Source organism: Narcine bancroftii, chromosome 1, assembly GCF_036971445.1.
Source record: "Narcine bancroftii isolate sNarBan1 chromosome 1, sNarBan1.hap1, whole genome shotgun sequence".
NCBI lineage: Eukaryota > Metazoa > Chordata > Chondrichthyes > Torpediniformes > Narcinidae > Narcine > Narcine bancroftii.
In genome coordinates this window covers 159,663,931-159,686,688 of record NC_091469.1, presented here as the reverse complement: position 1 = coordinate 159,686,688, position 22,758 = coordinate 159,663,931, and the positions used below count along the sequence as shown (strand labels likewise).

Sequence of the window (22,758 nt, the reverse complement as noted above, 5' to 3'; positions counted from 1 at the left end):
GATGTGGTCAAACAATAATCATGGCTTTTATGAGCAGAAACTCATGGTACAATAATGAAAGACAATAGGTGCATCTACAGTTATACCCAAGGGGAGTGTCCTTAACAGTAGAGATAATGCACAGCCAATGTTAGTACAGCAAGGCTCGCCAGAGGGGAGACATTCACCACAATCTCCCCCCGGCAGAAGAAGGGTTAAAATCAAAAGGACAGCTGCTAGGAAAGAATGAAGCAAGCGATACATGGATACCATGTTGCCTTGAGATACTCTAACATCCAAAATACGCCAGTATCTGCCAAACAATCGAAATATAATGAGATGTTTTATGAATATGTCGGCCTATCAGGTTGTTTACAAATTCTGGTGCTTCGTCTCAAAACAGGTGGCTTCTTTGCAACCTTGGGAACTGGTACAGGTCCTGGGTCTGTAGTGTAGGAAGAACTGACTTCTGGACCTTCTCCAAAATCACAGGCTGGGAGGGTGAGTCCAACCTCTCAGGCTCCCTCTGAGTAGGGGTGCGAGGAAGGAGCAAACCAGGTGAGGCCAGATCTCTTAGGGGTACAGTGTCAGTACTCCCGTCTGGGAATTTGACGTGAACGTAGTTGGGGTTAGTATGCAGTAGCTGAACTGGTTGGACTAGGAGGTCTGTTTTACGTGCCCGAGCGTGGTTCTTCAGCAGCTCGGTTCCAGGCTCAGATAAACAGGCTGGCCAGTCCATCACAGATCCTGATTTCCTAGGAAAGGCAAACACATGTTCATGAGGTGTTTGATTTGTTGCAGTACACAATAAAGACCGAATAGAACGTAGTGCCTCAGGCAGCACCTCCTGCCACTGGGTAACAGGGTAACCATGTGATTAACAGTCTTCCAGACTGTAGTATTAGCCCTTTCAACCTGCCCATTGCCCTGTGGGTTGTAGCTTGTGGTACGGCTGGTGGCAATCCACTTCCGTAGCAGGGCTCGCCGCAGTTCAGCGCTCATGAATGCTGAGCCTCTATCGGTATGAATGTAATTGGGAAAACCAAAAATGCTGAAAATTCTGTCAAGTGACTTAATGACAGACGCTGATGAGACGTCAGGGCAGGGTTTCGCAAAGGGAAACCTGGAATATTCGTCAATTACAGTAAGGAAATATACATTTTTGTTGTTGAAAGGTAACGGTCCTTTAAAATCTAAGCTAATCCTCACAAAAGGTCAGGTTGTATGGTGGTCCACCACCGGGCTACTGCAAGGGGCAACCTCTGTACCTGCAGGAGGGTAAGGGGTCAGGACAACACCTGGCCGGCTGTCAATCAGTCGGCCTGAAGGGATCAAGCCCAACTCGGTCACTTGTCGATCACCCTCCAGGATATAAACCTGCACCGGCCTCCCGAGGCCTCACTCAGAGTTGCGGCAGCCACAGCCAGCCTGGCTCTGTGGAAGTCTTTGTGGATTAAAGCCTGTTGTACAGACTTTATCTTTGTTTGTGTCTGATTCTGGCTAACAGTGCACAACAGGTTGCCTTGATGAGAGTGGCCTCCGGAGCTTTGAACTATTGCGGTTTGCATTCTGCGCAAACAGAACAGCTTTTAGTCAGTTTCCTGATTTCTTCCAGAGAGTAAGGAAGGTTGTTAATCCTTATGTAGTGGAAGAATCTCATGAGTCCTGGGTGGCACAGTCTGCTATGGATCTCTTTTGGCCCCTCCAGCTGAGCACCAGCAGCAGATCGTGACCATGCGTCAGAAGGATCATTTAACCTGCCCGGTCTGTACTGGATCTCATAATTATAAGTTGAGAGTTCTATTCCCCAGCGTGCCATCTTAACGTTCTTGATTTTACTTTTGTGTTTAGTACTGAACATGTAGGCTACAGATTTCTAATGTCTCCAGTAGCGAACAGCTTCAATAATAGCCTGGGCTTCTTTTTCAGGTCCACTTAACGTGCGGGAGAAGAATCCCATAGGTTTGCCCTTTTGATTAAGGGTTCCTGCCAAGGCACAATCTGAGACATCAGTTTCCACTTGGAATGGAACATCCTCGTCAATGGACGAGAGTGCAGCTTTGGCAATATCAGCTTTAATTCTCTCGAAAGCCTTCAAGGCCATTGGAGAGAGAGGAAAAGATTTAGTGTCAAACACAGGGCGTTCCTTCGTGGCGTAGTCCCGAACCCATTTGCAGTAGTAGGAAAAGAATTCCATACACCTTTTAAGGGCTTTTGCTGAGTTTGGAGGTGGTAACTTCTTAAGGGGGGCCATTCTCTCCGGGTTGGGGTGGATTTCGCCCTTGCGGGCAATGTAGCCCATATGGGTAGCTCTGTCGTGTTGAACACACATTTGCCCTCGTTAAATGTATGGTTGAGATCTTTAGCTTTTGCTAAAAATTTCTTTAAGTTGCTGTTGTGCTCAGCCTGTGTTTTCCCACAGATAGTGACATTATCCAGATAGGGAAACATACCCTGTAACTCATACGTCCTAACAATCTTATCCATTTCCCTCTGAAACACTGACACGCCATTAGTGACTCCAAAAGGTACCCTTTTAAACTGGTATAACCCCCCATCAGCCTCAAAAGCCATATAGGGCCGTTCCCTTTTCTTCATGGGGATTTGGTGGTAAACTGCTTTGAGGTCGATAGTGGAGTACACTTTGTATTGCACTATCTGATTAATCATTTAATTGATGCGTGGCAGGGGGTCGGCATCCAGGTTAGTGTAACGATTACTTATCTGGCTGTAGTCAATAGCCAGTCGTTTCTTAGTGTGATTTTTCATGACCACCACTTGGGCCTGTCATGGACTCTTTAAGCTGTCTCTGGGTCTCCGCTTTGATAAAGTCACAATCCTCTTTGCTGTAAGAACGGCTCTTAGTGTCAATCGGCCGACACTCGGGGGATAAATCACTGAAAAGGGAAGGAGCTTTGATCTTTAATGTGGACAGACCGCAGTAACTACCACGGTGGATGGTAAGTGTGGGTAGTGGCCCAACGAAATTTAACACTGCACTGTTCATCTGAGATTGAATATCTAACCCCAGTTTCACATGAATAAAGAGCCACACATCAGCCAGGCAATCTCCCTGCAAATTTAAAGTAACTTTACACTTGTCCCGTACAGTTTTCGTAAGTTCACTACAAGGCAGCGATATCTTTCGGTTCACTGGATATCTCTACAAATTTAAGGCTCTGGCAACTCTCTCGTGGATGTAGCTGTCAGCACTCCCCGAGTCTATTAGACAATCAAGAGTCTCACCATTCACCTCCCCCTTCATGGACGACTGTTCCAGTCCGTAACATCCCCCAAGCTTTGGAGTCAATTGAGCTATCACAGGGGATCCCACCTTGCCGTCACTTGAAGTCGATTCAGCCTGCTCGTCTAAAGATTCCCCCTTTTCACAGTTGTCTTCCATTCCTGCAACTCCAAGACACATTTTCTTGGTGCTTCTCTTCTTCTTTTCGCCTTGCATGCTTTAGCAAAGTGGCCGAGTTTCCCACAATAGCTGCAGGTAGCAAATCAAGCCGGGCACTTCTGTCTGGGGTGCCAGCTCTGTGATAGTCCAGATTCTATCACCAATGTGTCTATGTACAGATGGTAGTGTAGGATGACTGTGATTGGCTGAGAGTGTAGCCACACCTACTGGCAGGTCTTAAAGGGTTGCTCCAAACCAGACCAGGTCATTCTGCACTGGTCGACCTACTTGTGATATGCTCCCGTCTTGGGCTAGGTCCCTTACCGAGACTGTGTCCTCCTGCCTGTCAGGGTACTCAATGCGGGTTTGCATAGAGCAAAGTCACTTGGTCAACCAAGGGTTTGTTCTTTGAGTACCGGGTGTGGCGTCATAAGAGCACCAGACCGGGAACCGTGAGCCACACCGGTATGGTCATTTCCGATTTGGATTTCCTCAGGAAATTAAGAAATGAAACAAACTGATAGAGAGAATTAAATATTCTATAAAGTGAACAAGTAAGACACCTTAAATAAGTCCCTGATTGAGTTTGTGGCATTTGTCACGGTGCATAGGAGGGAGCAGATGGAGTGTAGGGCACTCGTGAGCACGTCCTGCCAGTGAGAGGTGGGGAGACCTTTGGACCGGAGACCAGACAGTGGCATTCTCAAACAGTTGGGCCTGAAGAGACAGTGTCCAGGAGTTGATGTTGCTGCCTGCAGCCTGCTGGGGATGTCAGCCAGCCAACGGTAAATGTTAGGGGTCGCTGGTTGCTTTTGCTGGTGGAGCAGTTGGCGGCAGTGTGTCCCTGGTCAGCAGCGTTGGGTCTCCGGTTGGCAGCGTCGGAGGGTACCGGGTCATGGTTGCGTGTCCAGTGTCGGTGGGTACCGGGTCGATAGTGTCGGTCACAGTTGCGGGTACCTGGTCAGCTGCTTCGGTGGTGACGGGTCCCCAGTTGGTAGCGGTGGCAGGTCCCTGGTCAGCGGTGGCGGCGGGGCCCTGGTTGGCGGCTGCAGCCGTTGAGGTCGGGGCTGGGGCCTTGTCGGACATTGTTTCATGAGGTAGGGTGAATGTCATTGCGGTGAGGGTGGGTTGTACCTAATGCACTCGGCGTCTGCCCCGTGACGTCAGGCGCTGCCACGCGGTGAAGCCCTTGTTCTCATTGGACGTAAGCTCTGAGGAAGAAGTGTTTGAAATGGAGAGTGGCGATTGGGCTTCACACGAGGCACTGTGGTTGACGGTGGCCATTTTGGAGCAACAGACTATAGCAAAGTGGCCGTTTTTAAGGCAATTCTGGCACCTGGCTTTTCTTGCTGGGCACTGGAACCTGCTGTACTTGTCCCTCCCGCAGAAATAACACTTTGGGCTTGCATCGGGGAACATAGCGGCAGTAGTAGGGTAGAGGGAGGGCATTCTACTCACATCAGAGTGTGGGGTCCATCCCCAAGAGTACATGTCCATACTTGAGACCGCAGACTCCATCGTCTCTGTGATCTGGATCACGTCCTCTAGGTTTTCTCCCCCGTGTTCTAGCAGGCGCTGCCTCACCTCATTCAATCGAACCCCAGCCACATAGGCATCCTGAACAAGATCGTCTGTGGTCTCCGCAGCAGTTCTGTCTGTGCAGGCACAGTCCCTGCCCATTGCCCTTAGTGCCTGAATATAAGCTCTACAGGACTCACCGGGCTGTTGCCTCCTTGTAGCAAGTTTGTACCAAGCATAGACCCTGTTCACCAGTCGCTCGTAGAGCCCTTTCAGCTCCTTCATGACTGCGGTGTAAGTGGTCGCATCCTGGACACTCTGGTAGACTCTCGGGGACACCGTAGTCATCAATATTAGTAGCTGATGGCTAACCTCTATCAGGGCAGGATCAGAGAGCTGTAAGTATGTTTCGAAGCATCTCACCCAGTGCTTAAAGTCATTCGAGTCTGTAGCTGACTGTGGGTCGATGTCAAGGCTTTACAGCCATAGCATACGCTCCATCCCTTCCAAACCTTTTAGTTAATAAAACTGTAGTGCGCTTTGAAAGAACCAAAGACTTGATCCAAACCAAAGCTTTTATTAACTAAAAGACTGGAACATATCACAAGTAGGTCGACCAGTCCAGAATGACCTGGTCTGGTTTGGAGCAACCCTTTAAGACCTGCTAGTAGGTGTGGTTACACTCTCAGCCAATCACAGTCATCCTACACTACCATCTGTACATATACACATTGGTGATAGAATCTGTACCATCACAAGCTCTTATCACAGAAGTAGCATTTTTCAGGAATTCGCCTTTTTCTTTCCTTTGCGGTTCCAGCACTCCTGGATATGTCCTTTTCGGTTTCTAGCATTTCACTGGACCGCATGGCACTTCTCAGTGTTTGGGCGAGAGTGACTGCCCAGTCGTTGCTTAAGGGCTCTGTCTCCACCCGCCTTTGTCAGATGTAACTGGAGTCAATCCCGTTGACTAAAGCATCCAGCTTCAAGGCATTGCGGTGTTGTTGCACATCGACTGCCCTGACATCATATTCATTTGCCAGTGAGTTGAGAGCCTATGCATCACTTTCCCCGGGTTTCTGGCGTCTAGTCAGCAACTGGTGTCGAGCAAGCACCACATTCCGTGGCGCTGCATAATAAGAAGTCCGACGTTCCCGGCTATAGCCAGAGGGGTAGCTCCTTGCGTAACGGCGAAAGGGACCTCACCCAGCAGAGAGTTCAGGTGGCCCCACTGTATCGCCTCATCGTCCATGTTGTTTCGACCCATGTAATAATCGAAACAAGCAATCCAGTGGTTGAAAATTTCTCTGGCCCTCAGGGCAGACTGGTTGACATTCAGCCGCTCTGGCTTGAGGGCTGCATCCATATAACCATATCACCATATAACCACTTACAGCACAGAACAGGCCAGTTCGGCCCTACTAGTCCATGCCGTAAAAAATCCCCACCCTCCTAGTTCCACTGACCAGCACCCGGTCCATACCCCTCCAGTCCTCGCCTATCCATGTTACGATCCTTAAACGTAACCAATGATCCCGCCTCAACCACGTCTGTCGGAAGCTCATTCCACATCCCTCTGCGTAAAGAAATTTCCACTCATGTTCCCCTTATAATTTTCCCCCTTCAATCTTAAACCATGTCCTCTAGTTTGAATCTCCCCCTTTCTTAATTGAAAAAGCCTATCCACATTTACTCTCTCTGTCCCTTTTAAAATCTTAAACACCTCGATCAAGTCCCCTCTCAATCTTCTACGCTCCAGAGAAAAAAGCCCCAGTCTGCACAACCTTTCCCTGTAACTCAGACCCTGAAATCCTGTCAACATTCTCGTGAACCTTCTCTGCACTCTCTCTATTTTGTTTATATCTTTCCTATAATTTGGTAACCAAAACTGTACTCAGTACTCCAAATTTGGCCTCACCAATGCCTTGTACCATTTCATCATAACCTCCCTACTCTTGAATTCAATACTCCGATTTATGAAGGCCAACATTCCAAATGCCTTCTTCACCACACCATCTACCTGAGTATCAGCCTTGAGGGTACTATTTACCACAACTCCTAAATCCCTTTGTTGCTCTGCACTCCTCAATTGTCTACCATTCAATGTATATGACCTATTTAGATTTGCCTTTCCAAAATGCAGCACCTCACATTTCTCTGTATTAAATTCCATCAGCCATTTCTCAGACCACACCTCCAGCCTTCCTAAATCACCTTTTAATCTACAGTAATCTACCTCACTGTCCACAACACCACCAATCTTTGTGTCATCCGCAAACTTGCTTATCCAATTCTCCACCCCTACATCCAGATCGTTAATATATATAACAAACAATAGTGGACCGAGGACCGATCCCTGAGGAACTCCACTAGTCACCGGCCTCCAATTGGACAAACAATTTTCTACCACTACTCTCTGACACCTCCCATCCAACCACTGCTGAATCCATTTCACTACCTCCTTATTTATACCTAATGCCTCCACCTTTTTTCCTAACCTCCTGTGGGGAACTTTGTCAAAAACTTTACTAAGTCCAAATAGATAACATCCACAGCTTTCCCTTCATCAACCTTTTTTGTAACCCCCTCGAAGAACTCAATCAGGTTTGTCAAGCATGATCTACCCCTGACAAAACCATGCTGATTACTCCCTAGCAATCCTTGTACCTCCAAAAATTTGTAAATAGCATCCCTCAGAACATTTTCCATCAACTTGCCCACCACAGACGTTAGACTTACAGGCCTATAATTCCCAGGTTTGCATTTGGACCCTTTCTTAAACAGAGGAACCACATGCGCCACCCTCCAATCCTCTGGCACTACCCCCGTGGCCAGTGACATCCTAAATATCTCTGTTAATGGCCCCACTAACTGTCCACTAGCCTCCCTGAGTGTCCTTGGGAATATTTTGTCCGGTCCCGGAGATTTATCCACCTTTATCTTTTTTAACACAGCTATTACGACCTCCTCGGTTATCCTTATATGCTTCATGACCTCCCCACTATTTTTCTTTACTTCAACTGGTTCAACATTTTTTTCCCTAGTGAATACCGAGGCAAAGAAATCATTTAAAATTTCCCCCATTTCCTCAGACTTCTCACTCAGCCTACCCTCGCTATCTACAAGGGGTCCAATTTTATCTCTCACTAATCTTTTACTTTTAATGTACTTATAGAAACCCTTTGGATTTATTTCTACTCTGTCAGCCAAGGCCTCTTCATGCCTTTTTTTGGCCTTTCTAATTTCTTTCTTAAGATTCTTTCTACACTCCTTGTAGTCCTCCTTCAACTTCTCAGCTCCCTGCTCTTTATACCTCTTGTACACCTCCCTATTTCTCCTAACCAAATTTCCAATATTCCTCAAAAACCAAGCCTCCCTATGACTTCCAGCCTTTCCTTTGATCCTCACTGGGACATAACTACTCTGTACCCTCAAAATTTCTTTTTTGAATATCCTCCGTTTTTCATTAACATCCTTACCTGAAAATATCCTGTCCCATTCAATACTCCCCAAATCCCTTCTTATTCCTTCGAAATTTGCTCTTTTCCAATCCAGAACCTCAACTTTAGGCCTCTCCTTGCTCTTCCTTAAAACTACCGTAAAACTAACAGCATTATGGTCACTAGACCCAATTGGTTCTCCGACATTAATGTCCGCTACCTGATCTAGCTCGTTCCCTAACAGGAGATCCAGTATTACACCATCCCGAGTCGGTTCTTCTACTAACTGATTTAGAAAACAATCCTGAACACATTTAACGAACTCCAGCCCATCCAGCCCTCTAACCGTATGGGTATCCCAATCAATGTGAGGGAAGTTAAAATCTCCCATGATCACTACCCTATGATTTTCACACATATACGCTATCTCCCTACAAATTTGTTGCTCTAATTCCCTTGGCCCATTTGGTGGTCTGTAATACACCCCTATTAGCACCCTCTTGCCTCCTCCACCCCTCAATTCCACCCAAACAGCTCACTGGTCGATCCCTCCATACCATCCTGCCACCTCACGGCAGTAATGTCCTCCTTAACAAGCAGAGCAACTCCTCCTCCTTTTTTACCCCCTGATCTATCACATCTAAAACAAATGTATCCCGGAACATTAAGTTGCCAGTCCTGCCCCTCCTGTAGCCAGGTCTCACTAATTGCCACAATATCGTTACCCCAAGTACCTGTCCATGCTCTCAGCTCAACTACCTTGTTCACTATGCTTCTTGCATTAAAATATATGCATCTCAGAGAATGACCCTCACATATATTCTCTTTTTTACCTTCTACCCTAATCTCCATCCTACCTTTCTTATCTTTTTTATTCCTAGCTAGGTGGCCATACTCCCTGGACACTGCTCTCACCCTCTGTTCCCCACCCCCCTGCCAAACTAGTTTAAACCTACCCCCACAGCTCTAGCAAATCTACTTGCCAGCACATTGGTCCCCCTCCAGTTCAAGTGGAGTCCGTCCCTCTTGTACAGGTCCGACCTTCCCCAGAAGAGATCCCAATGATCCAGAAATCTTATCCCTTGCCCCCTGTACCATCTCATTAGCCACGCATTCATCCTCCACATCCTCCTATTTCTACCCTCACTAGCTCGTGGCACCGGCAGAAATCTAGAGATTACTACCTTGGAGGTTCTTTTTTTTAACTTCCTAATTCCACATAATCCTGTTTCAGGACCTCATCCCCACTTCTAAGTCATTGGTCCCCACATGGACCATGACTTCTGGCTGTTCTCCTTCCCCTTGCAGAATGCATTTCTGCTAATAAAATTGAAGTGCCAGTTGATGAAGTAGACAAAGACAATGTGGTTAAACAATAATCGTGGCTTTTATGAGCAGAAACTCATGGTACAATAATGAAAGACAATAGGTGCAGACACAGTTATATCCAAGGGGAGTGTCCTTAACGGTTGAGATAATGTACAGCCAATGTTAGTACAGCAAGGCTCGCCAGAGGGGAGACAGGCAGCTTCACCACAGGAAGAAAGCAAATTTCGAGGGGATGAAAAAAGATTTGGAGGGTGTGGACTGGGGCAACTGATTTTCAGGGAAGAATGTAGCAGATAAATGGAGGATATTCAAAGGAGAAGTTCAGAGAGGGCAGAGTTGGTCTGTCCCTGAGAGGATTAAAGGAAAGGTTAGAAACTGTAGGGAACCTTGGTTTTCAAAAGATATTGGGAACTTGGTTCAAAGGAAGAGGGATGTGGACAACAGATATAAACAGCAAAGAACGATGAACTGATTTAGTAATATAAGGAGTGTAAAAATGAAACAAGAAGGAAATTAGAATGGCTAAAAGGAGAAATGAAGCTGCCTTGAATAAATCCAAAGGGTTTCTACTGGTACATTAAAAGTAAAAGAATAATGATAGATAAAATTGGACCCCTTGAAGATGAGGTGGGGGGAGGCAGGGGGAGGTCAGCTCCATGAGAAGCCAGAGGAGATGGGTGAAATTTTAAATGATATATTTTTTTTCTTCATATTCCCTAAGGAAAAGTATATTGAGCCACATGAAGTGAAGAAATATGGTCGGGAGCTCATGGATAATATAAGGATTAATGAGGAGGTGGCTTTGGCTATATTGAAAATGATCAAGGTGGATGAATCTCTACGTCCTGACAAAATATTCCCTCGGACCCTGAGGGTGGTTGGTGAACAAATAGTGGGGGCATTGACAGAAATATTTAAAATGTCACTGGCCACGGGGGAGGTGCCGAAGGACTGGAGGGTGGCTCATGTTGTTCTGCTGTTCAAAAAGGATCTAAATGTAGACCTGGTGATTCTAGGCCTGTAAGTCTGACGTTGGTGGTGGGTAAATTAATGGAAAGTGTTTTTTGAGATGGTAATGTGACAGATTATGTTATATTTATTGTGGCTCAGAGCAACACACCCACACACACACACACACACACACACACACACACACACACACACCCACACACACACACACCCACACCCACACCCACACCCACACCCACACTCACACATAAACCCATTCACACACACACTCACACACCCACCCGCACATACCCACACCCACACACACCCAGACACTCACACACACCCACACAAACCCACACCCCTACCCCCACACACACATCCCACACAGACCCACACACACCCACCCCCACACACACAGACCCCACACACACCCACCCCCACACACACCCACACAGACCCACACACACACACACACACAATCAGCCCCCCACACACACCCACCCCCACACACACACACACACACACACACACACCTCCATTCGCAGCCTTGGAAAAGTGCTCAGTGCATTAAAAGCCTCATTCCATCCTGGCCACACTCTCCTCACACTTCCCCTCCCACCTTCGACTCCCGTCAGAACAATGATTTATGCACCACAAAACTCAAGGACAGCTTCTTTTCCTGCTGTTATCAACTCCTGAATGAACCTCACACAAGTAAAATTATTTGCCTTTGTTCCGTCTAACTGTTCTCTGCGTTGTCTTTTCACTGCTGTACTAAGTATGGGCTGACTAAGTGGGCTGCTCACAAAACAAACTCTCACGCCTTATTTCTGTACATATAACAGTAAACTCGAAGTTAAACTCTACTCAAACTGTGCCGGGATCCCTGTGGCCCTCACTGAGAACAGTCTCCCAAGCTGGAAAAAACCTGTTCCCACTCTCTGTCTGGTAACCAATCCTCAATCCCAGGCCAATGTAGTTTCCTCCATAACACGTGCTCTCCTTCTGCTGAAGGATCTCCGTGTGGCATCTGATCAGAAGATTATTATTCACTGTACTATATACCGGCTGTCTAGCTGGAAAACTCGCAAAATAAACTCTAGAATTGTACTAAATGACAGCACAGATTTCAGATTTAATGTCAGAGTACATGCACGATACCACATACAACCCTGAGATTCCTGCGGGTGAGGCAAAATTACCATTTACTGGTGAGGCATAAAAACAAACTGTCCACAACGTACACGTAAACAAATTAAGAAATGAAACAAACTGATAGAGAGAATTAAATATTCTATAAAGTGAACAAGTAAGAGACCTTAAATAAGTCCCTGATTGAGTTTGTGGTTGAGGAGTCTGATGGTGGAGGGGTAGTAGCTGTTCCTGAACCTGGTGGTGTGAGTGTTGTGACACCAATACCTCTTTCCTGATGCCAGCAGTGAGACAGAGCGTGTACTGGGTAGTGTGGATTCTTTGGCCCATCAGGTTCATTTTGAATTATTTATGCCATCCAGTCCCATCAATTTACACCAGGACCATAGCCCTCTCATACCCCTCCCATCCATGATTTGCCAGCACGGGCTCGTGGCCAAAATGGCCTGTTACTGTGCTATATGTCTAATTTTGTAGTTTTTATTTTATGTCCAACCACCCCGCCCTCCCCCACCCCCCACCCCCACTCATTCATTAACGCTCCAGGGAATAAAGTCCAAACCTGTTTAACCTTTCCCTGTAACTCAGTTCCTGAAATCCGACAACATTTGTGTAAATCTTCTTTGCACTCTTTCTATCTTATTCATACCTTTCCTGTAGTTTAGTGACCAGAACTGCACACAATTCTCCAAAATTGGCCTCCCCCGTGTCTTAAACAACTTAGAACAAAACATCCCAACTCCTATACGCAATACTCAGATTTATGAAGGACATTGGGCCAAAAGCTCTCTTTACTACCCTCTCCACTTTCAGGGAATTATGTACCTGTATTCCCAGGTTCCTCTGTTCTACTGCACTCCTCAGTGCCCTACCATTTACTATGTATGTCCTACCTGCTTTATCTTTCCAAAATGCAACACTTCAAACTTGTCTGCGTTAAATTCCATCTACCCTTTCACAGCTCATTTTTCCAGCTGGTCTAGTTCCCTTTGCAAGCTTTGAATGCCCTCTTTGCTGGTGGTACACCTCTGATCTTTGGGCCTGCTGATCCAATTTGCAATATTGCCATCTGGATCATTGCTATAGATGACAAACAATGATTTCCTGAGGCACATCTCTGGTCACAGGCCTTCAATCAGAAAGGCAATCAACCACCATCACTCTCTGTCTTCTCCCGTCCAGCCACTGTCAAATCCAGTTCATGACCTCACCATGAATACCGAGTGCCTGAACCTTCCTGACTAACCTCCGATGTGGGACCTTGTCAAAGGCATTAGTAAAGTCCATATAGACAACATCTACAACCTTCCAGGTAACATCCTTGAAAAGCTGTGTAAGATTGGTTATATGTGACCTACCATGCTCAAAGCCATGTTGACGATCCATAATTAGTCCATGGTTATCCAAATACTTGTGTATCCGGATACTTTGCCCATTACAGATTGAGTTCAATCCGGATAAGTATGAGGTGGTGCATTTTGGAAGGTCAAACCTGAAGGGTGAGTACAGGGTTAATGCTCAGACACTTAACAGTGTGGAAGAACAGAGGGACCTTGGGGTCCAAATCCGTATATCTCTCAAGGTTCACACGAGGTACGCAGTAATGCAAAGGCGTGTTCCCCTGGAGAAAATTACTTACAAGTTAATAAAAAAGTATAACATCTTTTTGAAAATTTGGCAACCTTACTTCAATTCCATAGGAGCACGGTTATAGTGGGGGCCATCGCGCCTTGCCGCCCAACCTTTCCCATCTACCCCTCAATCGGTGGGGTGGTCAAACCCATCCCATCCCAACCAGGAATAGTCTAGAGAAGAAACAGCCTGAGCGCTGGCCGCTGCGTTGTGGCAAACCCATAAACCCCTGATATTCATCTGATACCTTTGTTGTGAGTGTTTGGAAGGTCATGTGTAACTGTGGTTAGTTCCGTGTTAAATGTGGGGTTGGGGAGGGAGGGGGCGGAAAGAACTTGAACTCTTCAGGGAACTTTGTGTAGAATTGATCGTTGTAAATTGTAACCAGTGCTGACACTGATCATGTATTTTGTTGAAAATTTTATTTATTAATGTCTTCATACATTACTAAATGACTTGCTATAACATTACAAAGTAAATATTAAATAATTTTCAATCTTCACCCTCCCACCATCTCTCACCCCTACAGATAGAAAAAAGAAAAAACACATCCATCGTAATAATTAAATCCACATTAATAACACCATAATATTTCTGGATGCAAATACCATATTTTCAGGGGGGATTGGATTAGAAGGTCTGGATCAGTCTATATTCATAAATCTCACATAAGGCCCCCATATCTGACAAAATTCATCAAAATCTTCTCTCAGTAGGTTTTTCTAATGGGAGACAATATTTTCTTTCATTAAACCATTCTTCTATTTTAACATTGTTTCCCAATTTCCTCATTTTAGCCACTGTGGCCGTTGATAGACTCAAAAATCTCTTGTTATATTTATCTAATTCCAACTTAATATCTTCATCATATATATTGCCCAACAAAAACAAAATTCTTGGACCTAATTTAACCTTCACTGTTAATATCTTCTTTTCAATAACACATATTTCTCTCCAAAAATCTTTTACCTTTTCACACGACCACAATGAATACAAAAAAAATTACCAACCTCTTTTTTACATCGAAAACACTGAGCAGAGAAATTCAAATTAAATTTATTTAACTGATAGGGTGTATAATACATTTGAAGCCAAAAATAATATTGAACTATTTGATATCGAGCATTGATTGTATTAGTTCCACTATCTCGACACAGTTTCATCCATATTCTTCTTGAATTTGTATATTTAAATCTTGTTCCTACTTCAATTTAGTTTTATACAAATCCTTCTTTTCCTTTATTTCTTGCAATTCATTAAACATAGTAGTTATGAATCTTCAAATAATAAAGGTATCTGTTATAATGGACACTGATCATGTTGAGCAGTATTTGAGATTAAATTGGGAAAATCATAAATATTCAAAGAAAAGTTTCCACGCAGGATGATGGGAGAGTTAAGAAGGTCCATGGCAGGGATTCTCCAACTTTTTTCCCGCTCACATCCCACTTTCAGTAGTCCCTTATGAACCATGGAGTGTCAGTGCCATAGGATGACATCCAGTGCTCTGTGGTTCGTAAGGGATGACTGAAGATGGGATGTGAGGCTGAGAACCACTAGCCTATGAGACGCTGGGCTTCATTATTGGGCGGATTGAGTTCAAAGGCCAAGAGGTCATGTTGCATCTCTAGAAATCTCTGGCTGAAGGAAGTGCTGGTCGCTCGATGGGAGGAATCCACGGAAGCTGTGGGGTGCTGGATATTGTGGTCAAGGGCAGCTTCTTCCCCTCTGCCATCAGATTTCTGAAAGGACAAGAAACCACAGTCACAGCCTCACTTTCTTGTCTTTTTCACATTAATTTATTTATTTTCAAAGGTATTTTTATAGCAATGTTTGCACTGTGTCGCAGCCACAAAACAACAAATTTCATGACAAGTCCATGACAATAAATTCTGATTCTGCCATAGACACAACTGAGTTCATTCTACCCACATGGTCCCCATGACATCCACTGAAATATATTTTGAGCTCCTTCCTCTTTCTCTACTTCCTCAAAAGCAAGTAAGTGTTGAATTGTGAAACCAAACAGCCACGAAGAGAGCGTGCTGGGAAAGTGCCATTTTTATTTTGCAGAAATTGAACCCTTTGATAGATCAGCAATTATTGACTGCCTTAAGAAAGATGCCAAGATGGTTCACGTCTTGATTGTTGGTAAGTGCAAGAAACAATCCTGAAGCTTTAGCGATCGGAATCAACCAGATTTGTCTTTCAGCCACACTTCATCCCACTCAAGTTTATTGTGTTCTGATTGTACAAGAACAACCTGACGAAACAGCGTTCTCCTGTCCTCGGAGCAAAGCAAACAGATATACAAGAAGACCCAACACACAGACAGACTGTATTCTATTATATTGTGCATAGATGTGTTTTTGGAGGAGATCAATTGTGGGGTTTTAGAAAGGTCACAAACAGTTCAAAACTGATAACTACACCTGCAGGTGATGCATTCAGCTCCAACTCCTCACAACCCAAGGTAAGGAACTGGAGCTAGAGGTGGATGAAGTGTGGATCTTGGGAGAGGCAGAGGTTGTTGCAGATAGGAGTGTTGGGGAGGCAGTCACCCTGAAATTTCAGGAAGCAAGTAGATGGGCGACTGTCAGGAGAAGGAAGGGAAAGACTCAGACAGTGCAGGATTCCCCTGTGGCCTTTCGAGTCAACAACAGGTAGAGCCTTTTGGATACAGTTGACGGAGATGAGTGTCCAGGGATGAGTCAAGGTGGTGATGTCTCCGGTCCAGAGGCAGGACCCCTGGCTGGGATGGTAAGGGGGAAAAAGAGAAGTGTGATAGCGATTGGGGTGTCTTTGATTGGGTGTGTGGACAGGGGTTTCTGTGGATGAGATCGAGGGTGCCAACTGGTGTGTTGCCTCCCAGGTGCCAGGGTCATGGTCTCTAATCGAGTTCACAGTATTCTGAGGGGGGGGGGGAGGGGAGCAGACAGACATCGTGGTCCATGTGGGGACTAATAACATAGAGAGGAGTAGGGATGAGGTTTTAAAAAGAGAATACAGGGAGTTAAGTAGGAAGTTAAGAAATAAGACGTCAAGGGTGTTGATCTCAGGGATGCTGTCAGAGCCATGTGCTAGAGAGGGTAGAAATAGGAGGATGTGGTAGATGAATGTGTGGCTCAAGAGTTAGTGTAGGGGGTAGGGGTTCAGATTTGTAGATCATCAGAATCTCTTCTGGGGAAGGTCTGACCTCTACAAACAAGATGAGCTGCACCTGAACTGGAGGGGGACAAACATCCTGGAAGATGGGTTTACTAGAGCTGTTGGGGAGGGCTTAAATGAGTTTGGCGGGGTTGGGGAGGGATCTGAATCTTAGTGCTGAGATTAGGGTAGAAAGAAACCAGGGTGTAATGGTAGACAAATGAAATTGGAAATTGATTGCAGCAAAAAAAAACAAAGGGAAAGGCAAGATAATTTGGTGAACAATGGAACAACAGAGAAATCAGATCCCGGTCTAAGGGGATTGGACTTAAATGCATGGAGCATTAGGAATAAGGTAGATGGCCTAGTTGTGCAGATGCAAAGGGAAAGGTCTGATATTGTGGCCATCACTGAAACACGGCTGAATGAGGGATGTGATTGGGAACTGAATGTACAGGGTTACACCTTGTATAGGAAAGATAGGCAGGGAGAGGAGTCACGTGATGGAGTAGTGGCCGGACGGTGAACTCCAGCCCTCTCCAGAAAAGTCGGGAAAAACAAAGGAAAACACAAAGGCACAGAAATAAAAGTTAAAGAAAAGTGAGTATAAAGGTGGAAAGAAGATGGCGACAAAAAAAGAAAAATCGAAAGCAACGGTAAGAAGAGAGGAAGAGAAGACAACGGAGGAAGAAGGAGAAGGCCTTACCTGTTCGAAGAGGCCCGCGGTGGAGAAAGAAACCCGCTCCCTCAGGTCGGTAGATAGTGGACTACAAAAATGGCTCGCTGAGCCGAGTAAAAGTGCGCAACCGCGCATGCAAAAAAACACACCGACGGGAGGGGGGACCAGCTGGGGAGTCGATCTCCACAGCCGGCAATGACAGCTGCAGAACACCTGCAGCAAGAAGAGAACATAGAAGACAACGAAAACAAGAAAGAAGAGAAGAAAAGGGCAACAAAGAAACAACAGATGGCCAACCCAGAGGAAGAAGAAGAGGAAGAGTACAGTGAAATAGAAGAAGGGAAAGGCAAGGTAAAGGATATACTTTCTCTTATTAAAGAATACATGGAGTCATTTAAAGAATGGCAAGCGCAAGAATTTAATGATTTAAGAAGAAGAATAAACAACACAGAAGAGAAAATGAATAAAATAGAGATGACCTTAACAGAAATGGGAAAGAGAATGGACAAGATGGAAGAGCGGGAAGTAGCAGTAGAAATGGAGGTAGAGGACTTAAAAAAGAAATTAGAGGAATCTAATAAAAAAGTTACAGAGACACAAGAACTGTTAGCTCAGAAAATAGATATAATGGAAAATTATAACAGAAGAAATAACATAAAGATAGTGGGCCTTAAGGAAGATGACGAAGGCAAGAATATGAGAGAGTTTATAAAAGATTGGATCCCCAGGATCCTAGGATGTCCAGAACTACAGCAAGAAATGGAAATAGAAAGGGCACATAGAGCATTGGCCTCTAAACCACAACCACAACAAAAACCAAGATCTATTGTAGTAAAATTCCTAAAATATACTACAAGAGAAAAGGTACTGGAGAAGACAATGGAAAAAGTAAGAGAGGGCAACAAACCACTGGAGTACAAAGGACAAAAAATCTTCATTTATCCAGATATAAGTTTTGAACTCCTAAAGAAGAGAAAGGAGTTCAATACAGAAAAGGCGATTTTATGGAAGAAAGGGTATAAATTTATACTAAAGCATCCAGCGGTATTGAAAATATTTATTCCAGGACAACAAAACAGACTATTCTCGAACCCAGAGGAAGCACGAAAATTTGCAGAACAATGACAAAAATAGACTGAGGGAGGAAGACGGGTAATGAGAGTAAAAATGATCACGATTGATATGTATGTGGGTAAAGACAAAAATATACTGAGGGATGAAGACGGGTAATGAGAGTAAAAATGATCACGATTGATATGTATGCGGGTAAAGAGGTATAAGAGTGAATAGATACAATGTGCATACGTGAAGGTATCTGTACTTAGAGGAAAATATAGATAGTATAGACAAGAATTAATAAGGGAAGGTAATGGAATAGAGAGAATAAGGAGGGAATTAAAAGAGTGACCTTTGTTACATATGCAAAGTGAAATCTTTTCTGGGGGGGGCGGGGTGGGGGGAAATAGCGGTCACTGCAAAATCAGTTGACGCTTGCGAGTGGATTCGCAAACCCAAATGGAGAGGGGAGATGTGGTTGTCCGACAAGGGATAAAGGACAACTCAGGAGGGGAAGGGGAGATTGGGGATAAAGAAGATATAAATAGGAGAATAAGGAAAATGTTTGATGTTCTAGGAATGTTGTCTTATAAAGAGTTGAAAATAAGAAAACAGAAATGGAAAAGGAGGAAAGGTAATGATGGAAAAACGGAAAGAGAAGATAAACAAAGTATAAAATGGCTACGCTGAACTATATGACTTTAAATATTAATGGAATACATAACCAAATTAAAAGGAAGAAACTACTAAATTTACCGAAAAAGGAAAAAATTGATATAGCATTTGTCCAAGAAACACACTTAACTGAATTGGAGCACAAGAAATTAAAGAGAGATTGGGTAGGACATGTAACAGCAGCATCGTATAATTCAAAAGCAAGAGGAGTGGCTATATTAATTAGTAAAAATGTGCCATTTAAAATAGAAGAGGAAATAATAGATCCAGCAGGGAGATATGTTATGATAAAATGTCAGATATATTCGGAGTTTTGGAATCTACTTAATGTATATTCACCTAACGAAGAAGATCAAAAGTTTATGCAAGATATCTTTTTGAAGGTAGCTAATACGCAAGGGAACATACTAATAAGAGGGGATTTCAACCTGAATTTGGATCCAAATATGGATAAAACGGGGGAAAAAATTAACAGAAAGAACAAAGTAACCAAATTTATAATTAAATCAATGCAAGAAATGAAACTTTGGGATATATGGAGGAAACAAAACCCAAAAGAAAAGGAATACTCATACTACTCGACTAGACATAAAACATACTCAAGAATAGACCTATTTTTGTTATCAGCAAGTATGCAGGATAGAGTAAGAAAAACAGAATATAAAGCGAGAATGCTATCGGACCATTCACCCTTAATATTGACAGTAAAGCTAGAGGACTTCCCTCCAAGAATGTATAGATGGAGATTAAACTCCATGCTACTTAAAAGACAGGATTTTAGAGAATTTATTGAAAAACAATTAAAAATGTATTTTGAAGTAAATACGGAATCAGTGGAAGATAAGTTTATACTATGGGATGCAATGAAAGCGTTCATCAAGGGCAAATAATAAGTTATGTAACCAAGATGAAGAAGGACTATAATCAGGAAACAGAGCAGTTGGAAAGGGAAATAGTAAACATAGAAAAAAAATTAGCAATGAAGGAAGATACAACTAAAAGAAGAGAATTGGCGGATAAAAAAATAAAATATGAAACATTCCAATAAAATTGGAACATTACAAGGTAGAGAAGAATATAATGAAGACAAAACAGAAATATTATGAACTAGGGGAAAAAACGCACAAAATCCTAGCATGGCAGCTTAAGACAGAACAAGCTAAGAAAATGGTATTGGCATCAAGGAAAAAAGACAAACAAATTACATATAATCCAAAAGAAATTAAGGAAAACTTTAGAGAATTCTATGAACAATTATACCGAACTGAAAACGAAGGGAAAGAAGGGAAAATAGATGAATTTTTGACTAAAATTGAACTACCAAAACTACAAATAGAGGAACAAAATAAATTAACAGAACCATTTGGAACAGTAGAAATACAAGAGATAATAAAAAAATTACCAAATAATAAGACACCAGGAGAGGATGGACTTCCAATAGAATTCTACAAAACATTTAAAGACTTATTAATTCCACCCCTCCTGGATGTAATCAACCAGATTGATGAAACACAAAGCTTACCAGATTCATGTAAAACAGCAATAATTACAGTAATACTAAAGCAAGGGAAGGATCCACTCTTACCAGCGTCATATAGACCAATATCTTTGCTAAACACAGATTATAAGATAATAGCTAAACTATTAGCAAACAGATTAGCAGAGCAGGTACCGAAAATGGTAAATTTAGACCAAACTGGATTTATCAAAAAAAGACGCACAACAGACAATATTTGTAAATTTATTAACTTAATTCATGCAGTAGAAGGGAATAAAGCACCAACAGTAGCAGTTGCTTTAGACGCAGAGAAGGCCTTCGACAGAGTAGAATGGAATTATTTGTTCAAAGTATTGCAAAAATTCAGTTTACCAGAGAAGTATATTAATTGGATTAAAGCATTATATAAGGGACCGTTAGCGAAAGTGACAGTAAATGGACATGTATCAAAGCAATTTAACTTAAGCAGGTCAACGCGGCAGGGATGCCCACTATCACCTTTATTGTTTGCGCTAGCTATAGAACCACTAGCAGAATTGATAAGAATAGATAATAATATAAAAGGAATAAAAATAAAAGACAGGGAATATAAAATCAGTCTATTTGTGGATGATGTTATAGTGTACTTAACAGAACCAGAACTATCAATAAAAGAATTATATAAGAAACTGAAGGAATATGGAGAAGTGTCGGGTTACAAGATAAACGTAAATAAAAGTGAAGCAATGCCTATGAATAATGCGGATTTCTCAAAATTTAAGAAGGAATCTCCATTCAGATGGCAAATGCAGGCAATAAGATACCTAGGTGTACAAATAAACAAAAATCTAGGCCAATTATATAAACTCAATTATAATCCACTAATGAAAAAATTACAGGACGATTGAGAGCATTGGAAAGATCTACCACTAACACTGATAGGAAGGATAAACTGTATTAAAATGAACATTTTTCCAAGGATATTATACTTATTTCAGGCATTGCCAATACAACTGACAGAAAAATTCTTCAAAGAGTTAAAGAAAATAATAAGGAAATTTTTATGGAGAGGGGGGAAACCGAGGATAGCACCAGATAAATTAACAGAATGGTATAAACAAGGAGGCTTACAATTGCCAAACTTTAAAAATTATTATAGAGCTGCACAATTAAGATACCTATTAGACTTTTATCAAACAAGGGAAAAACCAGACTGGACGAGATTAGAATTAGATAAAATAGGGGAAAAGATACCTGAACACATATTATATAAATGGGATGAAAAATTGGTACAACATAGAACTTCTCCAGTATTACATCATCTCCTCAATATTTGGAAGAAGATTCATGTAGAAAGAAATAAAACAAATGATCAATTACCAAAACTAATATTGACGCAAAATAAGCTACTCCCTTTTACAATAGATAACCTTTCCTTTAGAGAATGGGAAAAAAAGGGATTAAAAGAATAGAAAATTGTTTTTCAGGAAGTAGATTCTTATCCTTTGAACAAATGAGAGATAAGTACAATATAACTGGAGATACAGCGCTGGCATATTACCAACTGAGATCCTACTTGAAGGATAAATTAGGAAGCAATTTGAGTTTACCAGAGGGAAGTAACCTTGAATATGTGATTACAGATACAATGTTAATCAAAAGATTTATAACAAATATGTATATTAAACTGCAAGAAAAGGAGAATGAGGAAACAAATGGTAAAACTAAACAAAAATGGGAACAAGATTTAAATATAAAGATAAAAAAGGAAACATGGGAGAAATTATGTTCTGGATCGATGAGAAATACAATAAATACGAGGCTACGTATGATACAATATAATTGGTTACACAGACTATACATTACACCTCAAAAGTTAAATAATAGGGACCCAACAGTATCTGATAGATGTTTTCGATGTAAAAAAGAAATGGGAACAACAATTCATGCAATCTGGACATGTGAGAAAGTAGAAAAATTTTGGGAAGATCTAAACCAAATATTAAATAAAATTACAGAAAACAATATACCAAAAAATCCAGAGATCTTCCTCCTAAGTAACATAAAAAACAAAGAATTTGGAATTGATTTGGATGGTGCACAAAAAAGATTTGTTAAGATAGCTCTAGCCGTAGGAAAAAAATGTATTATGTCAACCTGGAAATTGGAAGATAATTTGAAAATACAACAATGGTATATAGAAATGAATAAATGTATTCCATTAGAAAAAATAACATATAGTTTAAGAAATAATATTGAAATATTCGAACAAATATGGGAGCCTTACATTAAATACAATAGCGAAAACCTACCGGGGACA

The 22,758-nt window shown here is 42.6% G+C and overlaps 2 long non-coding RNA genes across 2 annotated transcripts in view; one reads left to right on the top strand and one right to left on the bottom strand.

The window, feature by feature from the left end:
* Positions 1-13,915: 13,915 nt before the first annotated feature.
* The window catches only part of LOC138735546 (uncharacterized), a 30,595-nt gene continuing 21,752 nt past the window's right edge, over positions 13,916-22,758 (bottom strand). Inside the window, exon 3 of the long non-coding RNA XR_011339761.1 lies at positions 13,916-15,146. This is a non-coding gene — a long non-coding RNA (uncharacterized lncRNA). The remainder of the gene's footprint in view (positions 15,147-22,758) is intronic.
* LOC138735539 (uncharacterized) overlaps positions 15,481-22,758 on the top strand; it is a 48,930-nt gene continuing 41,652 nt past the window's right edge. Inside the window, exon 1 of the long non-coding RNA XR_011339753.1 lies at positions 15,481-15,555. This is a non-coding gene — a long non-coding RNA (uncharacterized lncRNA). The remainder of the gene's footprint in view (positions 15,556-22,758) is intronic.